The 14,956-nt window shown below is 41.6% G+C and overlaps 1 protein-coding gene across 1 annotated transcript in view; it reads right to left on the bottom strand.

The window, feature by feature from the left end:
- Nucleotides 1–14,956, bottom strand: part of LOC126273455 (nicalin) — a 123,668-nt gene that overhangs the window by 56,756 nt on the left and 51,956 nt on the right. The gene's annotated exons all lie outside the window — the stretch shown is intronic.

The following is a 14,956-nucleotide window of genomic DNA, read 5'->3' as shown; positions in this document are numbered from 1 at the left end:
AATCGCTTCAGCGATCTCAGGCGACCACCAAGGCACAGTCCGCCGCCAAGGGGACCCAGAAGAACGGGGAATGGCAGATTCAGCCCCAGTAACAATGCCAGTGGTGACCGATTGAACCACTGCATCAATGTTATCATTAGAGAAAGGCTCAATAGCGGCAGTGGAGGAGAACAAGTCCCAGTCAGCCTGATTCATAGCCCATCTGATAGGGCGCCCAGAAGACTGACGCTGGGGCAGTGACAGAAAGATCGGAAAGTGGTCTCTACCACACAGGTCGTCATGCACTCTCCATTGGACAGACGGTAAGAGGCTAGGGATACAGATGGAAAGGTCAATGGCGGAGTATGTGCCATGCACCACACTGAAGTGTGTGACGGCACCATCATTTAAGATCAAGAGATCGAGCTGCGCCAATAAATGCTCAACGATGGCGCCTCGACCTGTTGCCACTGACCCACCCCACAGATGGTTATGGGCGTTACAGTCGCCCAGTAACAATAAACGTGGCGGCAATTGGGCTATCAGAGCAGTCAGGAAATGCTGCGCGACATCACCATCTGGTGGAAGGTAAAGACTGCAGACAGTAACAGCCTGTAGCATCCACACCCGAACAGCGACAGCCTCTAAAGGTGTTTGGAGAGGTACAGACTCGCTGTGAAGAGAGTTCAGGACATATATAAAGACGCCACCAGACACCCTTTCATAAGCTGCCCGGTTCTTATAATAACCCCGATAGCCACGGAGGGCGGGGGTTCGCATTGCCGCAAACCTAACCCCGATAGCCATGGAGGGCGGGGGTTCGCATTGCCGGAACCCAAGTTTCCTGCAGAGCAATGCAGAGGAAAGGGTGAAGGCTGATAAGTTAGCGGAGCTCAGCTAGATGGTGGAAGAAACCGCTGCAGTTCCACTGGAGGATGGTGTTGTCCATGGCTGAGAAAGGCGTGACGGGACTGGGAAGGCAGATTACACCGCTGGGTCACCTGCTACCTCCAATGGAGCACCCGCGCAAATGCTATCCATTGCGTCTGACGGACTGGCGAGAGCGAGGTCCTCAGCAGACGCAAGAATCTCCGCCTCATCCTCAGACGCAGAGCTTGTAGGTAGCGGTGGAGTAGGAGCCATCACAGGTGCCTTGGTCTTACGGGGTATCAGTGTCATTTTGTCTCTCTGTTCCTTTGGTTGCCGTTGCTGATAGGGCTTATTGGAGTCAGTCTCCGGAACCAAAGATGATCGCGAAGCTCGACGGCCAGCGGCCTGTGGCTTCTTCAGCCACTGGTTGGTGTCAGCTGTGCCGCTGGTAGGAACCTGGGAAGGGAGTGACCCAAGGAATCCCTTCCGAGCGAGAGAAGCCGAAGAAGACTTACGTTTCTCCGGCTTAGAAGTGGGGACTGGTGTCCCCGGTGGTTTAGTGGGTGCTGCACCCGAGGTAGATGGTGTGGGAGCAACAGCAAGAGAAGGGGCCCCCATCATCAAGGGGGCAGGTGAGGTCCTCTGACACTGAGAGCGCACTGTCTGTAGTGCAGCTAAAGGGGCTGGAGCAGGAGTGACAGTGGAGGCATAAGATGACGACATGCGTACGGCATGGAGCCGTTCAAATTTCCGCTTAGCCTCAGGGTAAGTCAGTCGGTCCAGGGTCTTATATTCCATAAATTTGAGTTCTTTCTGTAAGATCCTGCAGTCTGGCGAACAAGGTGAATGAGGCTCTCCACAGTTGACACAGAGGGGAGGCGGAGCACATGGAGTATCGAGATGAGATGGGCGTCCACAATCTCGACATGTGAGGCTGGAAGTACAGCGGGAAAACATATGGCCGAACTTCCAGCACTTAAAGCACCGCATCGGGGGAGGGATATAGGGCTTGACGTCACAATGGCAGACCATCACCTTGACCTTCTCCGGTAATGTATCACCCTCGAAGGCAAAGATGAAGGAACCGGTAGCAACCTGATTGTCCCTCGGACCCCGATGAACGCACTGGACGAAATGAACACCTCTACGCTCTAAGTTGGCGCGCAGATGTAGGCCCTCGGCGGATGCTAGAATCTCCACCTCATCCGCAGATGCAGAGCTTGTAGGTAGTCGTGGTGTGGGTGCCACAGCAAATCCCTTGGGGATTTCTTTTTGGATTTTTCTCACAGCTCCTTTGGTTCCCCTGGCTGGGAGGACTTCATTGGCTCAGTCTCCAGGACTGAGGGAGAGTGTGAAGCCCTGCGACCAGCTGCTTTTGGGCTCTTCAGCCACTGGCGGGTGCAGTGGTAAACCATCACGCTGACCACCTTGGGCAACATGTCACCCTCTAAGACCAAGATGAAGGTACCAGTGGCAAGGTGATTATCACTCGGACCCCAATGGACACGCTGGACGAAAAGAACACCTCGCTGCTCTAAACTGGTGCACAGCTGATCGTCTGACTGCAAAATAAGGTCCCTGTGGAATATAATACCCTGGACCACATTTAAGCTCATATGGGGTATGATGGTAACAAACATCCCCCAACTTATCACGAGAGAGTAATGCCCTTGACTGGGCAGAGGATGCTGTTTTTATCAAGAATGACACAGAGCACATTTTGGACAATCCCTCCACCTCCCCAAACCTCCAAATGCTCCACAAAAAACTGAGGCTTCATGGACATGAAAGATTCCCCATCATCTCTTGTACATACGAGGTACCAGGACGAATAAGCTCCTTAGCCTGGCATTCCTCTCATGGTGTGACCAGGGAAGAAAGATTTGAGGTCATATTTCTTAGCATTTTATCGTCCACTTTTCACTTCCATGCATGGCTACACTCCATACAAATACTTTCAGAAACGACTTCCTGACACTTAAATCTATACTCGATGTTAACAAATTTCTCTTCTTCAGAAACGCTTTCCTTGCCATTGCCAGTCTACATTTTATATCCTCTCTACTTCGACTGTCATCAGTTATTTTGCTCCCCAAATAGCAAAACTCATTTACTACTTTAAACGTCTCATTTCCTAATCTAATTCCCTCAGCAGCACCCGACTTAATTCGACTACATTCCATTATCCTCGTTTTGTTTTTGTTGATGTTCATCTTATATCCTCCTTTCAAGACCATGTCCATTCCGTTCCGCTCCGCTCTTCCAGGTCCTTTGCTGTCTCTGACAGAATTACTAGGTCATCAGTGAACCTCAAAGTTTTTATTTCTTCTCCATGGATTTTAATACCTACTCCAAATTTTTCTTTTGTTTCCTTCACTGCTTGCTCAATATAAAGATTGAATAACCTCAGGGAGAGGCTACAACCCTGTCTCACTCTCTTCCCAACCACTGCTTCCCTTGCATGTCCCTCGAATCTTGTAACTGCCACCTGGTTTCCGTACAAATTGTAAATAGCCATTCGCTCCCTGTATTTTAACCCTGCCACTTTAAGAATTTGAAAGAGTATTCCAGTAAACATTGTCAAAAGCTTTCTCCAAGTCTACAAATGCTAGAAATGTAGGTTTGCCTTTCCTTAATCTATCGCCTGAGATAACCATTTACTAATTGCTCGAAACAATTTTCATGGACTGCATTTAGCACAATTTCGGATGATGTTTTATGCGTACCTCTGGATTTAAATATGAATTTTCACCAACATATTGAGGGAAAATTTGAAGTCACTACCAACTATAATTGTATGAATTGGGTACATGTTTGAAATTAGACTCAAGTGTTCTTTGAACCTTTCAGCACCTTTATCATCTGAATTGGGAGGTTGGTAAGAGGATCAAATTATTTTATTTCAGCTGCCAAGAATGACTTCTACCCATACTAACTCACAGGACCTAACTACTTCAATTTCAGTAGAAGATAAAGTACTCTAACAGCAACAAACAAGAAGCAGCGTAACAGTTGAACCACCTAAAAAAACTTTAGTGGCTTCAACCGGAAGACACCTATCAACAAATTGGAATTTTTGGTCCCAACCATGTCATACCTTCCTCAAATAAGTTTGAAAAGGTACAAAAGAAACATCAGAGAAATGGGTGACAATGATCTCTAGACAATAAGAAAATATGACTTACCCATGCAAAACTAAAAGAAAAGTTAAAATTAAACTAATGGATGTGACAAATGGATTAAGGTTCTCTGACCCCACAATGTGGCGAAGTGTAGTGGTCTGGCCAGGAGCCAGGATGTGCCACAAATATTGTGTAAACCAATGACCTTCCTAGAAAAGTCACAATGTTACAACTTTGAATGTAAATAGGATCAAAAGTAGCATAGAACTGCAAGCATTGACAAGTTTCTTTCATGGCACATATGTGGACATTTCACTGTTACAGGATGTACTTGCTGAAATCAACATTGGAGGGTACCTAACAGCCAGCAATACTAACACAGACGAGTCAACAGGAATATTAATTTTATTGTGTTAAAGCATCCATTTTACAGAAGCAATATATCTCACTAGCAGGAGAACATCATGCCATGTTAATTGAGTTTTAATTTCCAATGTGCAAGCTCCTTCTGGAACCAACAGACTTAATAAAAGATCATTGCTTTCCAAAAATGATGTCCCTATTTTACTTTGTTCTTTTAATAGAAATATTATGCTTGGAGGTGATTTTAATTGTGTATTAAGTTTTAATGTCAAAATTCCAAAAGCAAGTAAATGTGATGACTTAGACTACATAAGAAATAACTTGACCAACTGCTTGCTCTGGCAGGCAACTGTCATCAAGGAACATCTACCAGATAGTGACAGTCACACCCTTACGTGGGGCACCAATGATCAGATGTTACCCCATTTAGTGAAATGTACGGCAGCCCTGGCCAAGTACAAGCAATCCGAGTCACTGCTTCACTACGAAGAACTGTTATTTCTGAGATAGCACCACTATTGAATCAAGTCGTCATTACAAATAGAGCCTCCGAGTACATCAACTGTGGAAGGTATAGAAACAGACAAATTCTGAACTAAAAATGTACAGATTTATGCTCATATATGATGAAAAAATATGGAAATTTAGTTTGAATTCAAGTAAATGACTTAGTTATGAGTAAGAACTAATAAAGAAACCAAAGCACTCAATCCTCTCTAAGTCTTATTGATCTTAGCTGTTTTAGTATAATGTGGGAACTGTGCTTCCTGCACCATGAAATTATTGCCACCTATTAACTACTTTCAAGTGCAAGGTAAAAACTGAAATCTATTTAACATGTGGATAACAAAGTGTGATGCACAACATCATAAAATTTAAAGAAGATTATTTCAGTTTTCATCTTGTACTTAAATAATGCTTTTAGGTCACATCATGATAGTGAAAAAGAAGAGTAATAAAAACTTATAGCCAAATGGCGGCAACAATTTCATTTAAAAGGTACATTATGACTAGGGCCCACAACTAATGGAAAGCCTACATTCCTAACATATCCATGTTGTGAAGCTTGGTAACGAACAAGTGTTCACACTGTTCTGTAGGAAGGGGAGCATGGTGTGCCAACACAATGAACACCATATTGCATCCCCCCCCCCCCCCCCCCCCTTCGAAGTAATGAAGTAACAATCCTCACATAGGTTTTACTTATAACAACTCTAGTTACAGCTATGATGTAAATCTTTGATATTGAGACAGGTTTACTTTGTATGCTGTTTCCTTCGGAACAAGCAAAACTGATAGGGAAATTAAGTATGTGTGTGTGAGTTTATACAGAAGTATGAGGTAGTGCACTTAACATTGAATTACAGCTCCAATCATCTCTAGCATTATTCCAAACCTTTGCACACACATCAGTTTACACCTTCAATGGCTTCTCATTACATTTAAAGAGAAATTTAAAAGAAGAGCATTAATTATGGCAATTACCAAAACAGTTTGCATCCCAAACAGAAAATGAACACACACACTGTTGCAGCACTAATGCAGAGGGGACATGTGCTTCCTTCAATCCTCCACACAAACTGGCTGAAGACGAGTGAGCATCAACAAATGTGGACAAACATGACCTAATACTGTCTGCTCACGCTCACCCAACACTTACACCAGAGAGAATTCTTGTTTGCTGATGAACATTCACTCCAGTGTAAACCAGGCTTAAATGAGCAATTTTTTCATGCTCTTTGCCATTTACGAAGTAGTGAATGGAAGTGAACACTTGCCAACTTCGAGACTATATGTTCACTACTAAATTGTTTCTTGCTGTGAAAAAGTTATGCACTACAGGTGAACAGCATAGTACACAGACTTTGAATCATTCACAAAGCAAACAACATCCCACAGAAGGAGAGGTTAGGTGTCATGTGTTTCTGAACTTTTACACGAATGTGGTAGATAGTGAGCGAACTCTTACAAATCAGACGTGAATGTTGTTTGCTCACATCCACCAACCATTTAGGTTGTGTAAGGTACAAGATATCAGCATCCCCAACTTACAGAGGAAACTATGGTTAAAAGTTGCAGAGGACATGAGTGTGGAATGTATGTGAAAACCATAAATATAGCTTAGCATAAATATAGCTTAGCTTAGTGTGTGATCAGATTTACTCAATCATTACATTATTACTAGATGTACAGATGTACATGAAGAACAGTGTCATTCAATAAGACTGTTCAGAAACTCTAATATTTTATTAATGAGAAAATATCTTCAACCATATGACCACCTCTTGTTGTTAGTATTCTGTGAAATGCTAAAACCACTTCATTTGTGCATTTCCCCCCTAAACAAGATAACGTCACGAGTTTCTCTCAAATGTTTGATTATTATGGCAGATTTGAAAATTTTATGCCATTAAGTTACTAATCTGTGGGAAATTACATTTTCTTCACTTGTTTCTTTTAGCTCATGTTTCAGCCGAATGGCATTTATTAACAGCTCTTAGTTTTACGAGTTGGGGGTCCGTTGTTTGGAGAGCTGCTTGGCTGCAGAGACCTGTTTCTGTTACATCCCGTCATGTTGTTTTTTGGGAGTGTTTGTGGCTGCCTGACAGTACCTTAGGGGAGCGGTCTGCCTGCTAGCAGCATATTTCTAAGTTTGTTTAGCCTACACACTTACTTATCAGCTCTTAGGTTAATGTTTTCCACCAAATATTTCAAGTATCTCCTAAAATGGTCAATATTATCCGATTTATGAGTAATCTTCAGATTTTCTAAATCAGACTTTTTAAGCCTGCACTTACTATGCTAATATTTGGAAACTCTGAGCTTATTTTTTCTAGTGGTCAATGTTTGAAATGCTTTTCTTAATTATTTTGTCATCACTTTCATACTGTATTAATTCCATGCATGTAAAAGAAAATCTTGGAGGATCATAACTGTTGGCCCGTAACTTCCATGATTGGTCCGTTTTGAAGACAATGTTTGAACTTTTGATTTAGTAATCGCACTGCAGATGTTCCTTTCAAAGGCCAGTCTGATTAAGATAGGATTTAAATTAATTTTTTTAAAACTCTTACTAGGCATACACGGCAATTTGTTTGTAAGGTTTTGGGAGAGTAAATCTTTCAATTATTCTGAGACCAAATTGCTTTAATTAAGAAACATCTTACAATTTTGTATTTATTACTGATTTCTTGCTTGCAGCCTTTAATCGGTGGCTTAACATGATTATTTGTAAACAAGTCCTGTTCCTCTTTCTTTGCGTTGGTTAATATTGGATTCCACTTATTAGTGTAGTGTGTTCTGTAGATAAATGTGAACTGTCAAAGGAAAAATGACATTACCATCCATGTGGTTTTTCATTTTCCACCTTCTGTAAGTGGATTTCAGATCTCATCAGATAAGTATGTACCAAATAGCCTTCATTGCCCAAAATAATGTAATGTGCTATATTGTTTGTTATTGGAAGGGCTAGCAGTGTCCAATATCATCTCAGAGAAGCTTTAATGTGAGAAAAACCACCACACCCTCTGCCATATGTCACTATTCTGGAACACTGCAGCTTGTCAGAAAACTAGGAAAAAAGCTTATAATTTCTGAAGACACTACCTGAATGAAGAGGATTCTTTATTCTCATATGCTTGCCATCTATGCACCCACACAACTCAAACTGCCAATTCTCCCCCATTTTTGGTGAAAGGCATGTACACAGCACACAAATTATCCCAAATTACTCAACAGGTTTCCTCCACTATTCCCCCGACTATTGTACTTATCCGTAGCAAACCTGCAGCTCAACATAACAGGTTGTTGTTCATGAATTACAACTTTATGTGCTTATGACCATTCTATCCTACAGTATGCCTCAATAACCAAGCAGAGAATGTTCTGCACACACAACTTGGGAGCAATGTTTCATGAAGGTGACAGTCTGCTCCAACATACAGTAATAAAAATGCAACAAATATCCACCTGATTGATGGAAATGAAATGGTCCTTATGCAGACTGTGGCCATCTACCCGTCAAATACTACAGGCAAAGAAGAATGTTGCTAAAACTCACTGACCATTTGCAGTCAGAGTCATTCCAGAAAACGAGTTTGAAAATCTTAGTTCAGGTCCTCGGCCACTCTTGCTGCTATCAGAACTTATATAGCAAACTAAGTAATTGCAGAGTGACAACAGACAACATGGCTAATTTTATAAAATTCACAAACCCAATCATCCCGGATGCCCCACTGGAGCTGGTTACCAAGCCCCCACAGAACGTGTCTCTGCCTACGTAGATCAACACCTTCAACCCATTACATGCAGTCTCCCATCCTTCATCAAAGACACCAACCACTTTCTCGTATGCCTGGAATCCGTACCCACTCTGTTACCCCCGAAAACCATCCTTTTAACCATTGATGCCACTCCCCTATACACAAATATCCCGCACGTCCAGGGCCTCGCTGCAATGGAGCACTTCCTTTCACGCTGATCACCTGCCCTGTGTGTGTGTGTGTGTGTGTGTGTGTGTGTGTGTGGGCGCGCGCGCGAGTGTACACCTGTCCTTTTTTCCCCCTAAGGGAAGTCTTTCCGCTCCCGGGATTGGAATGACTCCTTACCCTCTCCCTTAAAACCCACATCCTTTCGTCTTTCCCTCTCCTTCCCTCTTTCCTGAAGAAGCAACCATCGGTTGCGAAAGCTAGAAATTCTGTGTGTGTGTGTGTGTGTGTGTGTGTGTGTGTGTGTGTGTGTGTGTGTGTGTGTGTGTTTTATTCATTGTGCCTATCTACCGGCGCTTTCCCGCTTGGTAAGTCTTTTAACCTTTGTTTTTAATATATTTTTCCCATGTGGAAGTTTGTTTCTATTTTATTTATATATATAAAAGCAAATAATGCAAGACCGGAATCAGGTTTTTCAATACAAAGAATGCTACAAGAGCATTCTGCACTGGTGGACACACAGAGCTTAGTCCAGAATAAGGAATATAATCACATGATGTAACAGGCAAAAATCTTTCTGATAGAAGCAAAGAACAAGAGTTTTGTTGTCAATGTTTGAAGGGACTCTTATTCGCTCAGTATCATTCTGAGTGATATTGTTGTAGATATCAAAAACTACAAAACCAAAATAACACCTCTAATGCAGTGAAAAATGAAATTACTAAATCATCGCAAACTCATAACCCACGCACAAGAAAATTATAGCAACCTCTTCAGCTTACAAGAGATTAGTGACAGAAATGCTTATCAGCCAAATGACAGAATGAAACAGTGCACTACGAGGCACTATTCACCAATGATAAAATGCCACGACCAGATGGGATCCCCACAGAATTTTATGAACACTACTGGTATCTTTTGATGTCCACACTGCTGGACATGGCTAATGAGTTATTGGATACTGCAAATATGCCTCTCGCTTTCAATGGTGGCATGATTGTGCCACTGCCTAAGAAGGGCAACAGTGAGATTATTAATAAAGTGAAACTCATCACTCTGTTAAATGCCAGTTATGAGATAATCGCCAGTGCAGTTAAAATGCAAATGCAACCAGTATTAAAGAAAAACTTAGACAAGTATCAATATAGTGCCATATCCAGGCGAAGAATAATTTCTGCCATGTGCAACCTTTCTGACATACTTTGTACGTTTGCGTATAGCAAAGGTCATGATGCACTTTTATTTTTGCACTTTGAGAAAACATTCAACCTCAACAACAAGTCTACAAAACCAAGTAAAAATGTGAGTATAGTGCACATTTCATGAAATTAAATTTTCACTGCAGATGCTTCATCACAGGTCCTGATCACACTTGAGCAGGCCTTTTAAAACTGAGTATCCCATCTAGAAAGTATGCCTACTCTCAATAGCTACGTATGGCATCACGGCAGAGTCCCACTCAATAAACATCATGGCTGCAGTTTTTCAGGTGGCCTTTGGAAATATCAGAAAATGCTACATAGCACACACTGCTGTATCATCACTGGAAGATCTCATTTTGGTGGACATCGTCTACGATTTTATTACGATGACTGCTCAGCTGAATAGAAGAAAAACCTCCCTACTACACATCGGTATCAGCGTGGGTGATGAAGGACAGTATGATTGGAATTAATAAAGCTCCACTGACAAAACTCTCGATACACATATGAAAGCAATGCCTGACAATATGTCAACATGAAATTGGGTGGATTTGACAAACAAAATTAGAGTCAACATCAAATTCACTGCAATGAACAATTGCAAAAAGTGCAAACAGTAAAAGTCTCACTATTAAGTAATCCGAATTACTTGGCACAGGTACTTCCAGCATCTACTGCCATAGCAAACGACATTTAACAAGCACATGCTGGTTATGACAAGGGGAAATATTTTTAACGCGAGTTAAACACCTTAACACTACCTACAACTAGCGGTGGTCCAAACTTCACAGATTTATGACAAAAAATGCAAATCTCTTCAGATCAACCACAATACACAAAAGTAGACGGTATGGAACCATACTAACACAAAGAGCTTAATCAACAGATAGGAGTCAGTCAGCATGGAGCCCTTTGGTCAATATAATACCGAGAGCCTTAACATGTATAAATTGATTTTGCCAAATTCAGTTACATAAACAGGACCCAAAATCTGCTGCATATCTTGAGAAACAAACAAACATATGTATGACTTTCTTAAATGAACGACAGCAAGAAAAATCAACTAGAGAAAATTTATCCTCAGATAAAGCAAGATATTATCGGAACAGTTTACACAGCAATTTTCTGTAAACCAATGTTAAAGTCATGTGGTACACAACTGTCCACAGAAAAATAGCAACCAACATAAAATTTGATAACATTCACCTACGCACTATTTTCACATGTGAAATGTGTGGTTGCTGATATGCTAACTCGCAGGTTCACATGTGAAACCTTATCTGAGGTTTAGTCTTATATCTGAAGGAAACTTGCAGTCACAGATCGCACAAACCTAAATAGCATTGACAAATGGAAATAATAAGACCACAAAAGCTGCAAATACCCACAATCCAAATCAATGCAGCAATTCGGATGATTGGACACACTGATACATAATTCACAATCAATCAGCCATTTTCAATTATTATTACTCGTACACACAACAGAACAACGAACAATACATTTCCATAAGAACTACGCAAAATTATTTGGCAACTGGCCATACACAAAGATCACACCATCACAACTAAGAAAAGGATGAAGAAGAAAAAGAACGGGAAAGAAAAGAGGAGGAGGAAAAAGAAGGAAGGAAGAATGGAAACAGCAAATATGGTTGGTTATGAATGACGTGATTCAAAGTGTCGAGGTTTCATTCACATGACTGAAGAAATACTAGCTACATTACAAGGTCAAACTTGTCTTATACTTCTAAATGTTATTTTTTTTTGTTTCAATTCACCATTTACTAACTTGTGAAGTTATTATTAACACATTCACTAAAAAAAGAAAAACTATGGTTTTAGAGAATTCAATGTAATTAATAGTAGCAACCTAATATTCCTGAAAAATTGGAAGAAACAAACAGAAATGTTATTAAGTCCTTGAAATAGGACTGGTCCTAATTCATGGACTCTGAGCAAATCAAGGGGTAATGTGAGGGAAAACGTGTAGCATATTCTAAGGAAGTTAGGTGGAGGTCCTGGCAGAGGGTCTCAAGGCACGTTTTGACTGGTCATCCTACCCAAGGGCAGCTTCAGAGTGTGTCTACCCCTTGTAAGAAAAAATGGATTTGATAAGTTGGATGATTAAGAACTGTCATATTGTGATTGCAAAGGTGAGCAAGAGTTGATTACCATCTGAACTTAACAGGGAAGATCCCCACTTTGGCAAGGGTACTGTCTATGGGACTAGTTTGGAAGACTCCAGTGACCAGTCTTACTTCAATAATGTACTGGGTCCAACAACCACTGAGCCATAAACCCAGCAACCATAGTCCAATTGGTGTGAGATCTGGTCTCTGTAAATACGCAGGAGAGTAGCATGACCCACACCTCAAGAGGTGTGGGAAAGGAAATACAGTAATAAGCCATTCCATGCAGCTAGTCTTTAGTTGTTAAATATGAGGCAGACATATAAACTTTTTATCAAAGAGCAGCCACTAAAATCATGCCTGTGTAACAGAGTTCAAGCACTGGGTACCCAAGTAGAGTTATGGTCACTGTGGATCATAGTACCACTACAGAAACATAGCTTGCATTTTCATGGAAGAGAACTGCAAGCCATGGGAAAGGGTCCAAATGGAGGTGCTTCAGATGGCACACAAACTGGCATTCAACCAGAGTTATAGACTGAGGGCTATACCAACAGCAAAAGTCAACAACATAAAGTGGGGTCATTACCAGCAGTCCGATGGAGTCACTAGATGACTGATGGCAATTGAGGCCCTTAGGACGCTGTTCTCTTGAACCCAAGGGGAGCTGAAGTACCAACTCTAATCCTGAAATAGCTAGTCTGATAAAAACTGACATAAAAATCAATCTGAACCTCTTAAGGTTTGAATTATGAACAATAGATGTGTTGGTACTAAGTCGCGAGCACCTTATTTATGTCAAAAACTGCAGTTTGGTTCTGACATTTAGAATAAGCCTGTCAGATGGCTGTTTCCTCACACAATTAAAACAGTGGTTGTGGAGCATTCCTCCCAGAAACCACACTGATAAGGACACAAAAGACCCTGTGATTCATGGACCAGCATAATCCTTGAGCTACTGACCTTTCAAGCATTTACAGAGCTTGTTGGTGTGGCTAACTAGCTGGGAGCTGTTGATGGACATTGTGTTTTTGTGTGGTTGTGGTTGGTTTGTGGGGCACTCAACTGCGGGGTCATCAGCACCCATACAAAGTTCAAATTTTTACACAGCCCAATTTTTGTACACAGTCCAGTCTAATCACTGTCACAAATGATGAGGACAATGATGATGATGATGACAACACAAACACCCAGTCCCCGGGCAGAGAAAATACCCAATCTGGCCGGGAATCGAACATGGGACCCCGTGATCCAGAGATAGCAATTCTAGCCACGAGCTGTGGACAAGAGCAAATGGACACCCCTTTAATGCACCGTTTCATGCCTCCCAGAGTACTTTCGGAACTAAAGAAAGACAAACGTAGTGTCATTTTTTTAGTTATTGCAGATTTTTATGGCACTATATAATGCTCCCTACTGTACAAACTACATTACAAATCAATATAAATGACACTACTTCCACTCATCTGATATTGTATTCAAATGTGCAGCTTGTGTTCGACTTTGAGCACTGCTGTCACAGTGCATAACAAAAATGAATTTGAGTGTCATGACTGTGGCAATACCCACTCAAGCATTACATTCAGGGTGTCCTGGTCAGGCGTGAAGGGACCAAGAGGACCGGTTAAGCCCCAGGATCAATGTTACTGGTGAGGAAGGAACATTGATATCTGATGTCACCTGGGTCACCAGAGTAGCCTTCTCCAGAGATTTCTCCTCCTTCCCTTTCATAATGTTTGGTAGTTTAGTCTCTTGTAAGATGCTATCCGCTGTGGATGTAGGAACAGAAGAAGAGCAAGGCAGTCCTGCTTCCCACAAACCCTGGCTCTTTCAGCCAATGGCTAGTGTCTTGTTTCTGTACTGTGGATTTCTCGGGAGAGGATTCTTGAGAGGTAGCCTTGTCACCAGTAGGTGCCAAAAAATGATGTCACTTCTCCACCTGGCTGTAGGAAGTGTGGTTCACAGAAACAGTGACACAGGAACCAATAGAGGGGAGAGCCTATCACCCACATGGTTTATTCATGTGACTATTGGACGTCAATGTCAAGGGAGCAAATACACTAGGTACTGCTGCAAATTTCGCCACACTAGTGGCTGAGGTCGATATTAATTGAGGCTGGATACAAAGATTTTTTTCTGAGCTTCAAAAATATAAGAGGCAATCTGTGACCTTCAGTTCAGGGATTTTTCAGTCCTTGAGTAGGCTGCACACTCCACCGATCAGGGAGAATGATCATTCCCACAAATTACATAGACAATTAGAAGCACATACGGTAATTTTTCTTGAAACAGCCAGCCAGTCTCCGCAAATTGGGTAATATGTACATCGAGACGACATACACATGAAGCATTGGAATTTAAAACAATGCCTCAGGGATGGGAAATACTGTTTAAAATCACAGTGATAACATGCAACTTCGTTCTTTTCTGGAATTGAATGCCCCTCAGAATTTAAGATGTGCCAGCATCTTGTTGTCTGACAGACATCAGTGTACATGACATACAAAGCAGATCCCTCACCTCTAAGTGTTTGCATATTTCTTTGCACATCTACAGTATTAAATCTCCGTGAAAATCCCTGTACCATGCCGAGTCTCTTACGGCACATGATGGTAACAGGTACACATGATTGCCACTTTAATTACAATGGAATTCACCTGAACTGGTCCTATGAGACTTCCTCCTGTTCCCAAAAACAAAGGAAAAAATTCAAAGGCAGAGTCTTTCATCCAACGAAGAGGCTACTGCAGCATACAATAATGCTCTAAGTGACGTCTCTAAAGAAGCTTGGATTGAGACATTTTTAATGTGGCTTCAAAGATAGAAAACTATTGCTCATGCAGAGATTTTGAAAAGTTTTAA

Source organism: Schistocerca gregaria, chromosome 5 (assembly GCF_023897955.1).
Source record: "Schistocerca gregaria isolate iqSchGreg1 chromosome 5, iqSchGreg1.2, whole genome shotgun sequence".
Taxonomy (NCBI): domain Eukaryota; kingdom Metazoa; phylum Arthropoda; class Insecta; order Orthoptera; family Acrididae; genus Schistocerca; species Schistocerca gregaria.
Note: the sequence above shows the minus strand (reverse complement) of the source record. Positions and strands in the feature narration are given on the sequence as shown.